Source organism: Botryllus schlosseri, chromosome 5, assembly GCF_051294905.1.
Source record: "Botryllus schlosseri isolate E-star chromosome 5, Bs_hap1, whole genome shotgun sequence".
NCBI lineage: Eukaryota > Metazoa > Chordata > Ascidiacea > Stolidobranchia > Styelidae > Botryllus > Botryllus schlosseri.
Window position 1 is genome coordinate 4507761 of NC_137240.1, and position 17852 is coordinate 4525612.

The following is a 17852-nucleotide window of genomic DNA, read 5'->3' on the forward strand; positions in this document are numbered from 1 at the left end:
TATGAGTCATCAGCACCCATAAAGGATGAGCGCGCATATGTCAAAAAAGCTGAAAGCTGATGTTCGAAGAAGGCTTGTAAAACTAATTATTTGCCTACTGGGTGAGTCAGGGGTATAGACCGTCCTTTTAGTTTGTGCCGAGCAGGTCATCATGTTTGAGGAGTATAATGTAAGTCGGTCTTATGACAAAAAACGCAGACAGACCCTCGGTAAAGGGAAGACGAATTTCAGAAGAACTGCAAGCTTCGCTCAATAACAAGGCTGCACAGTGCACAGTGCACAGTGTACGCTGCTCAGAAGGCAATGACAAAGACATTCAAATGTATTTATGGAAAACGGGGATCGGGGTTTAAAGATAGTTTAATATGTATCATGTTTAACATTGTTTCGAATTCTGACGGCAAATAAATAGTTCTCATTATCTAATATCAACACATCCACTGTGCAGCATTTAGTAACAATGTAATCCTGTGATCTTATTATAATGAGTTGATAAGTTTCCCTATACCAATAATTCCCTTCGAATAATAGCCTAGCGAAAAGAAAACGTTTTTCCGTTAAGAATGTTGTTAATGTTCAACTGGAATTAATAATCACAAATTGTAGCCCATACAGTATACAGCAACGATTATATTCAATATAGGATCATTGTTAGACTGTAATTAAATCCTACATTCCTTTTACTTATTACTTCTGTCAACATTTTAATATACCGACAACCAAAATAACCCATTTTGACATTTTGACGACCAAGATGTCCCTTTATTCTTTCTTTCACTCACCTCTTTTGCGTTCATTTTTAAACATCATTCGCAACATTTTCAAATGACAAGAAGTGTGTCAGGATAACTGCATTATATACAGCTTTAAAACCTGCTATACTCCAATGCTCTACTGAAATCTTCGCCCTTTTTTTAGTTCTAGTCACGACATTTGATGCGTGCTATTCGATCAGATGCACGTCATGTTTGTCGTCATCGGACTTTCTTCGTTTGTGTGACCTAGAGTGTATATAGTGTAGAATATATCACGATTTATCTGCGTAGGGCAGGGGCGTCAAACATACGGCCCGCGAAGCAATTCTGCGTACTTTTGCCAATTCCATTGTTCGCGAATAAAGGTGTTACCAGAATAGGACCCCTAAAGTCCGTAATATAATGCACACTATCGTGTACACAGGATTCATAATAAAGGAATCCCATGAAACATAAGAGCGTGTATTTTCAAGTCATATTTTAAAATAATTTGACTGGTCCGGCACGCAATGCAAGTTGAGTTTTTAACCCCTGTCGTATGGATATATGGGGGGATTTTAAGCTCTGTCTGACTGACCGCGGATAGGATATATCAAGATGAGGTGATTAAAATTAATGTTATACTAAAGTTATATTACAAGTAATTCTGGAATTCTAGAGATACGCATTGGACAAGGCTAGCGTATATTCGAAGAATATATCAGCATCCATGTCCAACTAGCAGGCCACGGATCACCATTATTAACACCAGGCTACAAATTCGAGATAATGCTAATAGTCTCGATTCGTTCTTAAAAATGGCTAGGTTTGAATAAATGTGGACCCTTTAATTTGTGTGCTCTATATCGATGTCCAGTGGCCAAGCCTTACTGCTTCACTTGCCTCCCCTGACCGCTAATGCGGAGCGCATCGACAAATTCTCTGATCCTACTCCGATCCTGTTTTTTAAAGCTCTGGTCCGACTCCCAGGCCGGGTTCTATAAATGACCGTGAGCCGGTCCGAAAAACTGCGATAATAATTATCTCTACTCACAGGTTGGTGTTGAATATTGATCGAAACAATGCAAACAGGTAATTTTAAACTCAGAGATCAAGCCCAACTCTTATCTCAAGTAATTATGACAACATCATCTTAGCAAAAAGTACTGATGCGGCTCCGATCCGACTACGGCCGTATCAGAAAAAGTACTCCGGTCGATGCTCCGCCCTGCTGACCGCACGTCACTGGTCCTGAACTACAATAATTCTTTTTCAGTAAAATTTGGAAATGTTCCAATTATTCTTTCCTAATTTTATTGATTATAATACTTGAAGTCAGCCGATATACTGTTTCGATTCCGTTCTTGTAGTATTCAACAATGGATGATATCTCTCGGTCCTAAAGAAATGTTGCAGGTTCGATTGAGTTCTTGTAGTATTCAAAATTGAATGACAGTTCTCGGTCCTATCAAGAAATATTACAAGTTATTCTTTCCTTCCGAACGCTGCTTCCGCATTCATGATAGATCTTCTTATCGGGAGATCACAAAGAATTTACAATTTCGTGGGATTAAATATTGGTAACGATGTTTTAACATGGTTGAAACGCTCAACTGACCATAAGCCGACAATAAATAAATATTTCGAAACAAAGTAACGTTGGAATGTAAGTTCTTGGTTAGGTATCAGTAAATTCAAAGCAGCATCGTCGAAACATATCTTGAAGCTTATACTCCTTTGATGGAATATGTTTGGTCATAATGTGATTGGCGGCAGTCGTTAAAACTATGGGGTGGTGCAAACGTTCGGCCCACGCTACTCAAAAGAAGTATTCTAAATATACCACATAGTAGGAATCTAGAAACTGTCCAGTTGATGTATCAGTTCCATTCCACAGCCCATCAAAATCGAACTTCATTGAATCTAAAGCTTAACACGCGTATGTCTCAATTACGTTGCTGTCACTGGACCGCACAATTGAATGGCTTCTTCACATCATAAATTAAAGTGCATAAGTACAACACACGCGCGTCCATTTCCAATTTTCAATCAACATATGTTCAGCATGGATTACAGGAGAACGCATCGCTCTATACTGTATTAACATGACCACGACTCTAGAACAGTAGTTGGTTTGCAAGCAGACATTGTGACACAATGAAAAGGAAGGAAGGAATAGTCTTTTATTAATTTATTCTCAATTGAACATCTCTCGGTCCTATAAAGAAATATTACAGGTTTTTATTTCGTTTCGAACACTGCATCCGCATTCATGATAGATCTTCTTATGGGAGATCACAAAAATAACATCAAACTTTATGCATTATAAACGATTAGACCATCGACAAACTATCGGTTTGTTTTTTGTTTTTGGGGTATTCATGGTGTTTGTCGACTGCTATGGTCATTTACACCAGGCCGATATTCTTCATATTTTCCGTAACTGCCGACTTATAGCACGGCCCACCTCTAGGCTTTTGTAAGACGCCGCTGACGCGGATGATGTGGCGAGGAGGAGCCTAGGTAAACCTCCAACACTTAGGTATCGGAATTAGGAAGTCGACCTCGGTCGGACTCGAACCCGCACCCATTAGTGTTGCAGCCGCGGATTATACTACTGCGCTATCTCGCCACCCTGCAAACTATCGGTGTTGAGACTACATTGATAAATCGGCAATATTATCAGCTTAGAAGACAGGGGAGTTTGTGGCATCTCTTCGCGTGGACTTATAAGCAATATCTTTTGCGCATGGAAGGTGCGACAGATGTCCTATTTTCGTTACTCACCTCCGGGAACTTTTTGACTTTCGGCACATGGCCCTGGAAAATAATGGGGCGTGAAATTTATGTACCAGCACATGTGCAATAACTACAATCACTATGTCAGCTCTACAGTAAGGACACCTGCTGAACATAGCCGTGGAACCATGCAAGTTTTATGCGACTTCATTCTATCTTTATGACGGTCGCTTTCTCGTAGAGTTTCAATTACAGCGATTTCATTCACGACTTCACAGAGGTAAATGTGTGACTTGACTAATGACTATATCATTGCATGATTCAAATTTGAAGCTTCGTGAAGTTTACTCTGATTGCGATTCTAACTAGGACTCAGTACTTTACCAGGCAATGTATCCATATTTCTGCTCCTCACCCATAGAGTAAACGTAGAATACTCGCTCTCATTTAGCCTACATCATTTGATATGTTATTATCATTATTGCACCACAATCGTTGACCCTGAATTTATAAATTACGTAGGAAAGCATACCATTTATGCATTTTTTCTACATGTTTACGTACCTCCGCCTGCTTCGTCGCCATCTAAAAGAGAGATTCTGCATATTTGAATTGAATACGCAAATAGGATTCCTCGCGTGTCGTGTTGTAGTTGTAGGATATGTTATGATCATCGGTGTGTGTATATCTATATACATTATACACATAGGGTTGCATTTAAAACAAAAATAAATTTAAAACAAACACGTTTAAAACAAGGCCCTTGTTAAAACCATGTTTTTTACTGTTTTTGTTGTTTTCTTAACGGCCATGACGTCACGAATACTCAATTGTGACGTCATAGTGGATTGACATTGACAATTGAAAATATAGGATAAATATAGCTCCTTTGACGAAATAGGCTTCCAACCACTGAAGTATTTACACAATTATGGCATAATTTTACAGCTTCAAATACACAATTTTAAAATTTAAAAGGCTTGAATTCAATGAAGGCATAAAAGTAGGCTCCAGGGTATATAATTAGGAATGCTTACTGCATCACTCGCCAGTGGGAAAAAGTTGTATCAACTCTGTCAACCTTAACACATAAACACATCATAAATATACTATATCCGCAACCTATTGCAGGCAGGCAGATGTAGCTACAGGTCTATTAATGAATTAGCTATGTTCTGGGGCCATATACTGAGTAGATACAGGTAGGTAGGCCTACCTGCCTGCACCATTGTGTGTTATGAATTCCGAACATAGGAATAGGAATGTATGTCAGTTATCAATAGCGATGATAGGTCAAGGTTATTGCTCAGTGTTCTGTGTTCGTCTTCATAAGAACGCGAACTTTTCACCAACTTTACCATACGATAACCAGTAGTCAACTCGCTATATTCAGTATTGGATGAATCACAACTAAGGTGCAATACCTCTTCTTTGTCCATGAGATAACGCAGACAGTGATCGCATGATTCTTCCGCCCTCAAAGTCTGCTCGGGAGGATTGGATCATGAAACATGTTACCAGCATGAAAAGCAGCGATAGTGTCTTTATGTTGCGATTCATCGCAGCCCTGTGTTGTTATTAGAATTAGTTGATAAATCCTCGATACCGTAAATTGCCTCGAATAGCCTATTGAAAAAGAAACGTTTTCTTCGTCAATAAATGTTGTTTATGAGCATGTGCAACTGGAATAAATAATATTCACATATAGCAGTCTAGAGTAGCGTTTTCATCTATTTTTGAATAATTGTTTGACTGAGTTGCGTTTCTTTTGCTCTAAATCTATCAATTTTTAATATTATGGTAATAAAGCAATAAGGCAATTTGACCTTAGAGATAACCTCGTATAAGCATTTATTCTTTCACTCACTGAAGCAATCACTTCACAACATTCGTAACCCTTTCAACTGACAAGAAGTGTGTCTGGACAAGCGCATTATATACAACTTAAATCGTATTATACGTCGACGTTTCTTTCGCCCTTTGTCTTTGTCCGGGTCACAAATTGCGTCACGTGCTATTCGGTCGACCGGAAAGTGAAGATGCAAGTCATGTTTTCCTACGGCTTTTGACTTCAAGCGTGCAATTAATTACAAGTGAACTTTCTTCGTTTCTATGTGACCTATGTGGTAGCAAAGTGACTTCCAAACTGTGTGTCGTGGATCTTATTGAGATTTCATAAAAAATATATAGAGAGGCAATCAAAATAATGCATATACAGACACGCATATACACGACATAATAGTAAGCGCGCAAACCGCTTCAATAGATTGTAAATAACCACGTGACGATGAAGCCAACTCTTGCATTGTCGGCAAAGTTGGGTTATTGCACTGCATAATAATTGGGCTGCTACGTTAGAATTAAAGTTTTGCATTTCCATCCAAGTGTTTTGATGAGGCTGGTATATACATCCAAACACAAAAGAGGCAGCACAGCAAGAAATAAAAAATAAATTATTTCAAAAACAACTCCAAATTGTTTGACACTTTCGTATCTTTTCATTGTTTCGAAGTCTTGTGGTGTTTTGAAATGATGAAATTGAGAAAATCGTGCAACTTTGCATGTTAAATCAAAAGTACATCCATCGAACGCGTCGCGAGCATGCATCGCCAGATCTTTATAATTAATTCTAGTGTGTCACAAGCAGAAAAGGGAACAACTGCAGTAGCATTATCCAGAATCTCCGCCCATGAAAATGTTTTGCATCAGGGCTTGGGGTTTACGTGGTCATTATGACTAGCCGTGAAAAGGGAATATATTCAGATATGGTGATTCATAGATGCTTGCCAATGTAAGATGCGGATGCGCATCCGACAAATATCTATTTCAGGAATTTATTATCTCAATATCTATTATGAGTAAGGGGTCACCTTTATAAAGATTAGACTGCAAATACGAGATAAACACAACTTGGGTCATTCTTATATATGGCTTGATTTGATTAAATGTCGATACCGCGTTGTTCTGCGTTCCATATCGATATCCAGTTGCCAAGTCAATCTAAGGACATTAGGTAATATTTTGTATATAGTGACCCGAACGTTATGTGAGTCAGTCAGATCATTGCAGTCATCTATAGGGTAGACTGGGGCAAAACGCCTGCCATAAGCGCGAGAAAATGTTCACCTTTTTCAAGACAACATCTCTGTTAACGTGAAAAACACGAAATTCATTGATTGAACTCAAGGCCATCGCAAAAGCGAATTTAGTGATTTATTTGTAGTCAGGAGCTACCCGACCAGTAAAAAAACAGGCCAAATCTTGAATAATTTCACCACAACGGAAAGTAATGACCTGGTTTCTTTTGATTTAGATCGATTTTTCATAACAATCAGTGGTGGCCCCCACGATTGGGGGTCCTGGGCGAGACTTCCAGGGGGACCTATATGTATGTAATCGCAGATTTAGGGGGACTTCACCTACAGACCCCCCTCACTTTTATTATTACCAATTTAAATTAATGCGCCATACCATATGGACCGGAATTACATCACTCACGTGTATGACACTGTAACACGGTTTTGAAGTATAGGCTTCAATGTTGAATTATTGTAGCTCCTGGGCCTTCTTTTAATATACATTGTAAAATCATATAAGTGACCCGGTTAAATATATCTCATGTCTTCACGTTGAAGATGTATGACATGTAGCGTGAAATAATGAAACAGCGATACAACTGCAACAGGCTAATAGACCACATTCATTTCGCAAGCTATCGGGTGACATTAGTAATAGGCTAAACCAACACACCAAGTCAAGGTTTGATTATCGGGTTATGGAACTTTTCTAACAAATGCAGAGATTTGATGATTGACCCATCTGTACGGAACCATCTTTTTGATTGGTACACGGATCTCCACGTTTATTTGCTATACTCCTTGAAAAAGCACTTAAACCAAAGATGGGGGATCCTTCGACCGAGGGCCCATAAGCGACCGCCCACCCCAAAAGCCACCACTGATAACAATACACCTAGTGTCAAATAATTGATATGGAAGTTGTCAGCGGCACTTTACGAAAGTGTAATGCGGTCCGCATTCAACATAGTTAGGGCATATCTGAATACGTTTTGGCATATATTGCTCAGTCAACAAATAGCTGTTCGTTATAAAGCACCTTTTTAGTAACTGGGCAACTTTTTCTTAGGGGGGAATTCCAGCACAAATATCGGCCAAGGGGTCCACGAGCCGAAAAAGGTTGGAAACCACTGGTTTAATGATTGTATGATAGTCATTCAACCGACAATGTGGCATATAATTTTCGAAGTAAATTGGTAATAATGCTGGAGTCGGAGTCGGGAGTCGGAGTCGGAGTCGGTAAGTTTAAAGACCTAGGAGTCGGAGTCGGAGTCGGTACGTTTAAAGACTAAGGAGTCGGAGTCGGAGTCGGTATATTGAAAATGTGTGGAGTCGGAGCCGGAGTCGGGGGTAAAATTTACCGACTCCACAGCCCTGGTGGCAACCCAGGACTTCGACCGATAGGCCTACACTACATACTAATGTAATCAATCATTATCCCTTTCATTGATGTGCATTTACTGAGGGTCATGGGAAATAATTTTTATTTCAGTGTGCGTATTTAAGAAATGCATTTCCAAGTCTTCAAGACTAATATGTAAAACGTATAACACCTAATTACTGTGAGTGGATTTCATATTTAAGCTAAATATAGCGCATATCATTGCAATAAATTTGAGCTTCTTAGTCCTAATATATACCCTAGCCTACGTAACTCGGCAACCTTGTCAAAACTTAGACCCCGTGACCTGTCCAAGGTGTCCACTGTCCAGTAATCAATAACAATTGGCAATACGCTTGCGGTTTGCGCTGTTGCTCACTTGCTCCTGTGGGCTGTGGCATTTATTCCACACACCCTTTCCCCGTCGAAATGTATTCCCAATGTCACTGACGACATTTCGCAATGTTGAATACCTAGCCCGGTAGTGGTGTCGAGGCTTTTTGGTACACGATTTTGTATGAACTGCCCACAAACTCAGAAACTAGACTCAGAAACTATCATCAAATGTTCCATTTATTTCTTCATTTCATAGTAACGATGCTTGTCATCCAATATATACCATTGCGATTGAGTTGTTGTAATATTCCAGTATGTCAAATATTCCACGGCCCTAAAGAAATATAACAGGTTGATATTATTACAGTAAGAAACTGGTCAATACACACATAATCCGGGGAGCAACCTGCATCCAAAGGAAAATAGCCAGTTTGGAGTAAATTTTTAAAATTTCAGTTATGCGGTCAAATTGTTATTCCTATGCAATACATGGAAAAGTCAGATTACAGAATTTCAGTAGATGAAGAATTGGAAAGGGTTACAGAGCAGAGGTAGAGATGATTGAAAATGAAGAATAGAAATTACAGAAATTATGCTGTGATTGACTAGTATAATTTTAGTCCAGTGGTGCATTCAAGGCCTTCCGAAGAATATGCACAGTGCATAATAACGTGATCTTTTGGATCATGTCGAATCGAACGTTACCCGGAATCTGTTGGATATGTCTCATGAGTTATTTGCTTACGACCCCTGTAGCGCCAATGACTATTGGTACAATGTTTATTTTGCATCGCCACATTTTGGGGTCTGCGTATTTGGATTCCTTTTCTGATTCTTTTTGTTGTATGTTGTGATCAGCTGGGACAGCCAGTTCAATGAATAAGCATTCTCTTCTCTGTTTTAGTTTGATGATCATATCCGGCCGGTTGCTTCTGATTTCCCGGTCAGTTATAACTGGTACATCCCACAGAATTTTTACTTGGTCGTTTTCTGTCACTGGTGCTGGGCTGTAAACATACTAATTCCTGTCGAAGTGGTGATGTTAAAATATTTTCATAATTCAAGATGAATGTAGTGACCAACCCTATTGTGTCTCCATGTGTATTCGGTAGCTGCAAGTGCACGACGGCCGGACATGAGATATTATTATTATTATATTCTTTATTCACAGTAAAACTGCTACACCCAATAATCCGGGGAGCAACCTGCCCCCAAACGAAAATGACTAGATTGGGCAAATTTCAGTAATACAGTCATATCGTTATTCATATGCAATACATGAAGATGTCAGATTATAGAATTGCCGTAGAGGCAAGCGGTTCAGACCAGAGGTCAAGATAATTAAAATTGAAGAATGGAAATTACAGAAATTAGTCTTTGTTTACGTGCACAAAGGTGTAATTTTAGTCCAGTGGTGCATTCAAGGCCCTCCTTATTAATATTATTATGATCTGTATTGCAGTAAAGGTGACCGGTGAATTCGGATCATTGAATTCGGCCTTCGGTGAACTCTGCCCATGGTGACTTTGTTAATAAACGATGGGAATTGTATTAATTATTGAAGTCAATGGTGAATCGGTGGTGGTGGTGGTGATGGTCGTGGTGGTGGCGGACATGTCGTATGAATGGTATTCCAGCTGGGGGCGGTATCGTATGTCGGACGTTTGAAAAGTTATATTAGGCATATGGAGCAGTGTAAGTGCGAAGTGTGTAATGTTGATGAAGAGTGCAGAACGTCAAGGATCAGGATCAGAGTCGCGGACGGAAAAACCTCATTGCACATGATGAATTCAGTGTATCCCAAGATTCGGGTTGGAGGGGCTTAGGTTTAGGGATATCAGGGTTGAAGGTGGGTTGGGGTAAGGGTTAGGGTAATGGTTGGTGGGTGGATATTAGGGACGGAGGGGCTGAGGGTTGGAGGTGGGTTAGGGTGTCTCAAGTTTAGGGGATATTAGGGTTGGAGGTGGAGGACATTGGGGTTGGGGGATGGTTAGGGTTGGGGTAGAGAGATATAAGGGTTTGGGAATAGGGATACTAGGGTTGCGGGTGGTGATATTAGCGTTGGGAGAGGGGAATATTCGGGTCGGAGGGGGTTAGGGTTATGGTTGGGGTAATATCCCCCAATCCTATTCTTAGGATACACCGATTTCACCATGAGAAATAAGGTTTTTCCGTCTAGAGTCTGATCGTTGAGGTTATGCACTCTTCATCAATATTACACAGCTCTATATGTCTATTATATCATTTCATATACGTCCCGCATACTATACCGCCCCCAGTGGGAATAAAATCCATACGACATGTCCACCACCCCCACCAATTCACCATTGTCTCCAATAATTAATACGACTCACGACGCTTATAATAATGTAATTCAACAGTTGCAGCATATGTAGATTGGTACGGAATGGGTGTTCTGATGATGATGACCATATCAACCGTAAACATGCTGCATAACGATGTATAGTGCTGGTAAAGATATTTATGCTTTGTTTATGATAGTGGTCGGGAGCCTTTTTCGTCGAAGGAGTCAAATGTGGTTTATGTACCCTGTATTTTCAATCGCCAACGTCAATCCACTTTGACGTCACAATTAAGTATTTGTGACGTCATGGATAAAAATTAAATTAAATAAAAAACATTTAAAAAATGTTTAAACGATCACCATGTTTTAAAGATGTTTGTTTTAAATTTATTTTTGTTTTAAATGCTACGCCCTATTTATACAAGACCCGACCACCGACAAAGTATCAGTATTGAGACTACATCGATAAATCTGTAATATTATCATCTAAGAATACGTAGGAGCTGGTGGCATCTATCCGCCTAGAATTAATAGCATTATTAATCTCGTGTAAGGCGCATCATAGCTCCAACTTTCGTAACTCACCGACTCTTCCTCTGTAGATATGTGGCCCTAGAAAATAATGTGGCGTTAAATTTATGAAGCAGCACTTGTGCAGTTATCTCGCAGGGCTTCAATTTACAACAACGATTTCGTTCACGGTCACATAGAGGTAAATGTATGAGTATATGAATATTGCATACCAGCATACAAGATGATTAAATATATAAGCTTTGTTAATTTTCCTCTGATTGCGATTGCGATTCTGATCATGGCCAGTACCTTAACTATATAGTTATATGCAATATGCATATATGCAAAGTCTCCATATTTCTGCTCCTCGTCCATAGAACAATCGTAGAATACTCGCTATGATTTTCATCAGATGATATGCTATTATCATTATATATTGTAGCACAATCTTTGATTCTGAATTTATAACTTGCGTGGGCACGCATGACACTTGTGCATTTTGTCTACGTGTGTGCGTAACTGCACCTTCTTTGTCTCCATCCAAAAAAAGAGATATTGAATATTCGAATTAAACACGCAAATAGGATTTCTCGCGTGTCGAGTAATGGACGGAGGTTATGTTATGATCATCGGTGTGTGTGTGTATTTGACTATATAGCAGAAAACTCGACCATTTAGAAAAGCTGTTTCATGGTGATAAGTATAATATTATATCATGGAAGTTTGCGTGGGTAACGGATATATATAATAGGGGCTGGGCAAAATCGAGTGCCTGAGTGATTCGATTCTGAATCGAGTATTACGCTTCGAGTCGAGTCGAGTATTCGAGTATCACTCATTATGACGTCACAACAGAATGTATTAAGTCAAAGTTCAAATATGTAGGCTACCTTTTATGCCGCAACAAAGAATATAATGCCTGTAATCCGTCACATTAAAGATACTTCGGTATTTTTTCGGCCAATCAAGGTTTCAAGGCTTCCTCAGTGGAATACAGCATCAAAATTATAATTCTCATTGGTAAATTAACTTTCAGTTGCGAAGAGCGTATAATTTCAGTATACTTGTATTTGTCTTTTACTACTCGACTCGAATCATTAAAATTAATACTCGATTCAGATTCGAGTACTCGAATCATTGTGCCCCTATCCTATGTATGTCCGGTATTAATTTCAATGCATGTTTAACTGTTTGCTATACTTCACTTCATCCGGTGTCGGTTCAATGAAGGCATAAAAGTAGGCTACAGGGTATATAATTAGTAATGCTTCCTGCATCACTCGACAATGGGAAAAAGTTTTAGGCCTATCAACTCTGTCAACGTTAACATATAAACACGTTTTAAATATACGCAGCCTATGCAAGCTATCATTACAAAAGACGTAGCTCTATGCCTGTTGATCAATTACTGTTATCTATATTCTATAGTAGGGACTTATACTGTGGAGATACAGGTGCCTGCATGCCTGCACCATGTGTAGGGCAGGGCATGTTATACAATTTGGACATAGGAATGCATGTCCGCTAGCAATGGCAAGTCCTTGTTCTGTGTTCGTCTTCATATGAACCCGAACTTTTCATCATCTTTACGATACGATAACCTGTAGTAAACCCGTTATATTCAGTATTGGATAAATCACAACGAAGGTTTCATACCTCCATGAGATAACTCAGAGAGTGATCGCATGATTCTTCCGCCCTCAAAGTCTGCTCGGGAGAATTGGATCATGAAACATGTCACCAGCATGAGAAGCAGTGATAATGTCTTTATGATGCAATTCATCGCAGCCGTTTGTTCTTATTAAAATGAGTTGATAAATCCTCGATATTGTAAATTTGCCTCGAATAGCCTGTTGAAAAAGAAACGTTTTCTTCGTCAATAAATGTTGTTTATGTGCAACTAGAACACACGCGCGTCCTCGAAGAACAACTACCATCACACTTCTACAAGCTACCCAGTCTATTAAAACCAGTTCTGTACGGTTCTTAAACTTTAATGACTTGGCAACCCCTTCGTCACAGAGGGGTAACAATTTTTCTGAGAATCGCAGTCAGGAAATACGTTGACGATTTATGTGAAAAGTTTGCACTTTATTCTGCGGTGAATTAATTGCTAATAATTTGTAAATTGAAAGCACTCAATTACGTTGTTAACAAAATCTTATGTGTTACTTACCATTAGGCAGTTAGGAAGTCAGAGTACAAAAATATTATTTGTCCCACGTAATTATTCAAAACTATGGTAAACAAGAAACATTGCTAACTCTTTTTAATCACACCAAACCCCTAGACACGTCCTTCCATTGGGACGCCAAAAATGTATGGGATAGGTCTACTACAGCTTGCTCACTATCCCGAGAGGTGTGTAGCTATAGGTAAAATCATCCTGTTGTTTTGGTAGTTGCGCTGGCAGGTTCTCCGAATTCGTTTTCTCGCCGCCTCAGCCGAGTGACTGCGGGCTTTTGTTATAATTCCGACTTAAATTAACCCATGTTATATCGACTTTATTTTGAATATAGATTATATATGACGAACGTAGGCTACATAATCACAGTGGATGTTGTAGGCCAAGGTGGGTGTCTGTTTCGTCGCCCTCCTATCTTTTCATCAAATTGCAATCCTGTGCTGCATTGATTTGATAAGAAAAATTAATGAAGTGAATATGACGGAATTAATAATAGTCACAAATAGCAGACTGGAGTAGCGATTTCATCCAATATTGGATAATAATTGTTAGATTGTATTGCGATCATTTTGCTTCAATTCTTCCAACTTTCTAATATAATGATAAGTCAATTTGACCACAAAGTTATCCATTTACATTCATTTATTCTTTTACTCGCTGAAGCATTCATTTCAACTTCAACTTTCAACTGACAAAAAGGGCCTCCGGAGAAGTGCATTATATACAACTAAAAACGTGTTATACCACGACGTTTCTGACATCCTGCGTTTCGTGCTATTTGATCGATCGGTAAGTAAGGTCATGTCAGATGTAAGTCATGTTTTTCTAAATCTTTAGACTTCAAGCACGCAGTTAATCTGTGACCTATGCTATTGGATAGTGTTGGGGTCAAGTCACTACCTTCGAGTCACAAGTCATCTCGAGTCATTGCACATTTTGATTCGAGTCAAGTCAGGTAAATCAGTTTTCGAAGGTGACTCGAATCAAATCAAGTCACCCGATTTGTGGAGGTGATTTGAGTCAAGTCGAGTCACTAGTCAAGTCAAGTTGAATTTTTGAAGTCTACAAGGCGTGATTCAAAGTCATCGCATTTGCTAGCTGTTTTAAATAAAGAAGTCCCCATACATTCTGAATCGAGGCGCGAATATAGAGTTGAATATACACGCAAAAGGCGTTGCATCACTAGATCACACGGTAAAGGTAGTCTATAATGATCAACCAATCTCAAATATGCAATTTTGGCCTGCATTATCTGTTTACGAGAAACGATATTCGTTCGATTTATATCATACAAGTGGCTGAAGTGGGCTGGTAATAACAGCACAGGGCAATGTGAGTAGTTTATGGGAAAGCGATACATTACTATTATATTACTTCACTAGGCCTGCTAGTTTTCGACAACGTAACGTAAGCTGTAACCTCCGATCATTGCGTTTGCGATCACTATATTTGTGATAGATAAAAATGGAGTCTTGATAAAACTCCTAGGTGATTTTCAGTATCGGTTTATTAATATTGTCATCATTTCAAAACACCACAAAACTGCGATAAAATGAAAAGATAGGAATGGTGTCGATTACTGTCGAAAGGACTTGGAGTAGGCGAAGTAGAGAAGAGACATGCACACGACACATTAAATGAAAAGTAAAGAAGATAATACAAAAGGCAATCGACAAAATGAGGTGGCACGTGGCGGAAGGCGTGATCGCTATGTTAGGTAGTGGCAGTGGCGTATATAGCAGTCACTTGGCGGTTATGACTCTGCGCCAGGGGCGGTTGGCTCCAAGGGGGCGGCAAAATGAGACTGCACGTGCAAAGTGCCCACAGCCGGCAAAAAGCAGCGTATTATTGGTAGTTCTATAGCTGGCGACCCGATAGCTCATTTATCTAGGCTCCTCCTCGCCACCTCATCCGCGTTAGCGGTGTCTTACAAAAAGCCTAGAAGTGGGCCGTGCGATAAGTCGGCAGTTACGGAAACAAAATGAAGAATATCGGCCTGGTGTAAATGACCATAGTAGTCGACAAACACCATGAATACCTCAAACAAACAAACAGGTTACACCAGCACAACAATCTGAACTTATTCCAGAAACATCGATTTAGTCGACACCGATTACTTGATGACTGGAAATTGTTTCGTAAATTTTGCTACGAGTCAAGAGTATATCCACATTTCTGAAGCGTCAAGCCAAGTCAAGTCATTTTCGCAAAGTGGCTCGAGTCAAGTCAAGTCATACGAAAAAGTTGGCTCGAGTCTGACTCGAGTCAAGTCATGACTCGACCATCCCAACACTGTGCTATGCGGTAGTAAATAAGTGACTCCCGACACAAACTGAGTGCCGCCACAGATTCTTAGGTATGCCACGGAACTTATTGGAATTGCATTAAAATTATATAAACAATTAGAATAATGCATGCAGACACGAATATGCTACTTAGTAGGCGCTCGAACTGCTTCAATAGTTGGTAAATAACCACATGTGCCGATGAAACCAACTATGGCATTCTAAGTAGAATATTTATAGCAGTGTTAGGATGACTCGAGCCAACTTTTTCGTATGACTTGACTGGACTTGAGTCACTTTGCAAAAATGACTTGACTTAACTTGACTCGGCGCTTCAGAAATGTCAATTGACTCGTGACTCGGAGCAAAATGTTCAAGTCAATTTCAAGTCATCAAGTAAACGGTGTCGATAGAATCACTATATCTTATGTATGTTCTGACGGCAGCTCAGGCCGAACACACCCCAGACATGCTGTCCGAACACGCGCGAGACACGATGTCCTAGTATCAACACAGGCCGAACACGCCCAGACACCATGTCCGAACACGCGCCAGATATGATGTCCGTCAGTATCAACACAGGTCGAACACGCCCAAGACACCATGTCCAAATGGCAGCACATGCCAAACACACAGACATGATGTCCGAACACGAGCCAGACACGATGTCCGTGAGTATCAACACAGGTCGAACACGCCCAAGACACCATTTCCAAATGGCAGCACATGCCAAACACACAGACATGATGTCCGAACACGAGCCAGACACGATGTCCGTCAGTATCAACACAGGTCGAACACGCCCAAGACACCATGTCCAAATGGCAGCACATGCCAAACACACAGACATGATGTCCGAACACGCCCTAGACACGACGTCCTAGTGTCAACACAGTCCTAACACATCCCAGACACGATGTCCGATTGGCAGCACAGGCCGAACACACCCCAGACATGATGTCCGAACACGCGCGAGACACGATGTCCTAGTACCAACACAGGCCGAACACGCCCAAGACACCATGTCCGAACACGCGCCAGACATGATGTCCGAACACGAGCCAGACACGTTGTCCGCGAGTATCAACACAGGCCGAACACGCCCAAGACACCATGTCCGAATGGCAGCACAGGCAGAACACACCCCAAACAAGATGTCCGAACACGCCCCAGGCACGATGTCCGAGTGTCAGCACAGGCCGAACACGACCAAGACACCATGTCCGAACACGCGCCAGACATGATGTCCGAACATGTTCCAGACACGATGTCCTAGTATCAACACAGGCCGACTATCCTTATTTCAAACATGATTATCCTTATTTCAAACATGACAATCCTTATTTCAAACATGACTATCCTTATTTCAAACATGAAATTAACCTTATTTCAAACATGACTATCATTATTTCAATCATGACTATAACCTTATTAACATCGTGCCTGGGGGTGTTGGGACATCATGTCTGGGGTGTGTTAGGACTATGTTGACACTAGGACATCGTGTCTGAGGCGTGTTCGGACATCATGTCTGGGGTGTGTTAGGCCTGTGTTGACACTAGAACAGGGCCGGCCAACCCGTGGCCCGCGAGAAGGTTTTGAGTGGCCCGCGAAGTAATTTTAGAAATTAGTAATATGACCAAAATGGATTGCCCAGATTGTGAACTTGCATAGCCAACCAAAAATTTGATTAGTCTGGCCCCAACACTTGTGATGTGACGACTAAAATATCAGCTCCGACGCATTAGCAGAACCATGGGCCAGTCAAATTCCGGTAGAGATTTGTACATTACAATGAAGCAGAATATTCTGCGGTAGGTTTATCTAGAGTAAAAATTTTCTTCGCGCTTTCCGCAATATGTTGTCACGCGATTTCTTGCTTCAAATATTGTTACCCCCTCCTGAAAATGAACGAACGCCTCATTATAATCGCAATTACGAGAGGAAGTGTCGTCCAACATGCGACCTTGCGTTTGCACTCGTAGAAAGACCGTCGACGATGAAACATAGGCATTAATAGATTTTCGCATGTTGGCCGAAGCTTTTGATATCGATATGTCCAGGGGCCGAATAGTCCAGTTCTTGCAAACTGAGCCCGGCAATATACAGCAGATCCGCGATATACTCCAGTAACAATAATATTGACCTATAAACTTTAAAAAAAATTCGCGCTTAGCGCGGCTAGTGGCCCTGGTGATTGTTCGTCAATGTAATGTGGCCCTTTGGCCGAAAAGGTTGGCCACCCCTGCACTAGAACATAATGTCTGGAGCGTGTTCGGACATCACGTCTGAGGTGT

The 17852-nt window shown here is 40.4% G+C and overlaps 2 long non-coding RNA genes across 4 annotated transcripts; both read right to left on the bottom strand.

Annotated features, from left to right (window-relative positions):
- Nucleotides 1-2015: 2015 nt before the first annotated feature.
- LOC145438679 (uncharacterized) lies at nt 2016-5143 on the bottom strand. Of its 3 annotated transcripts, none has more exons than XR_013914999.1 (4): nt 4898-5143; nt 4038-4058; nt 3522-3554; nt 2016-2133 (listed from the first exon to the last, which is right to left on the bottom strand). It is a non-coding gene; the product is annotated as an uncharacterized LOC145438679 (long non-coding RNA). The 3 variants fall into 3 exon arrangements; XR_013914998.1 differs by having other exon boundaries at nt 2034-2199; XR_013914997.1 differs by lacking the exon at nt 2016-2133 and adding an exon at nt 2206-2952.
- A 3343-nt stretch (nt 5144-8486) lies between these two features.
- Nucleotides 8487-13335, bottom strand: LOC145438680 (uncharacterized). The gene is made up of 4 exons (XR_013915000.1): nt 13262-13335; nt 12742-12935; nt 11158-11184; nt 8487-8601 (listed from the first exon to the last, which is right to left on the bottom strand). It is a non-coding gene; the product is annotated as an uncharacterized LOC145438680 (long non-coding RNA).
- Nucleotides 13336-17852: the final 4517 nt, after the last annotated feature.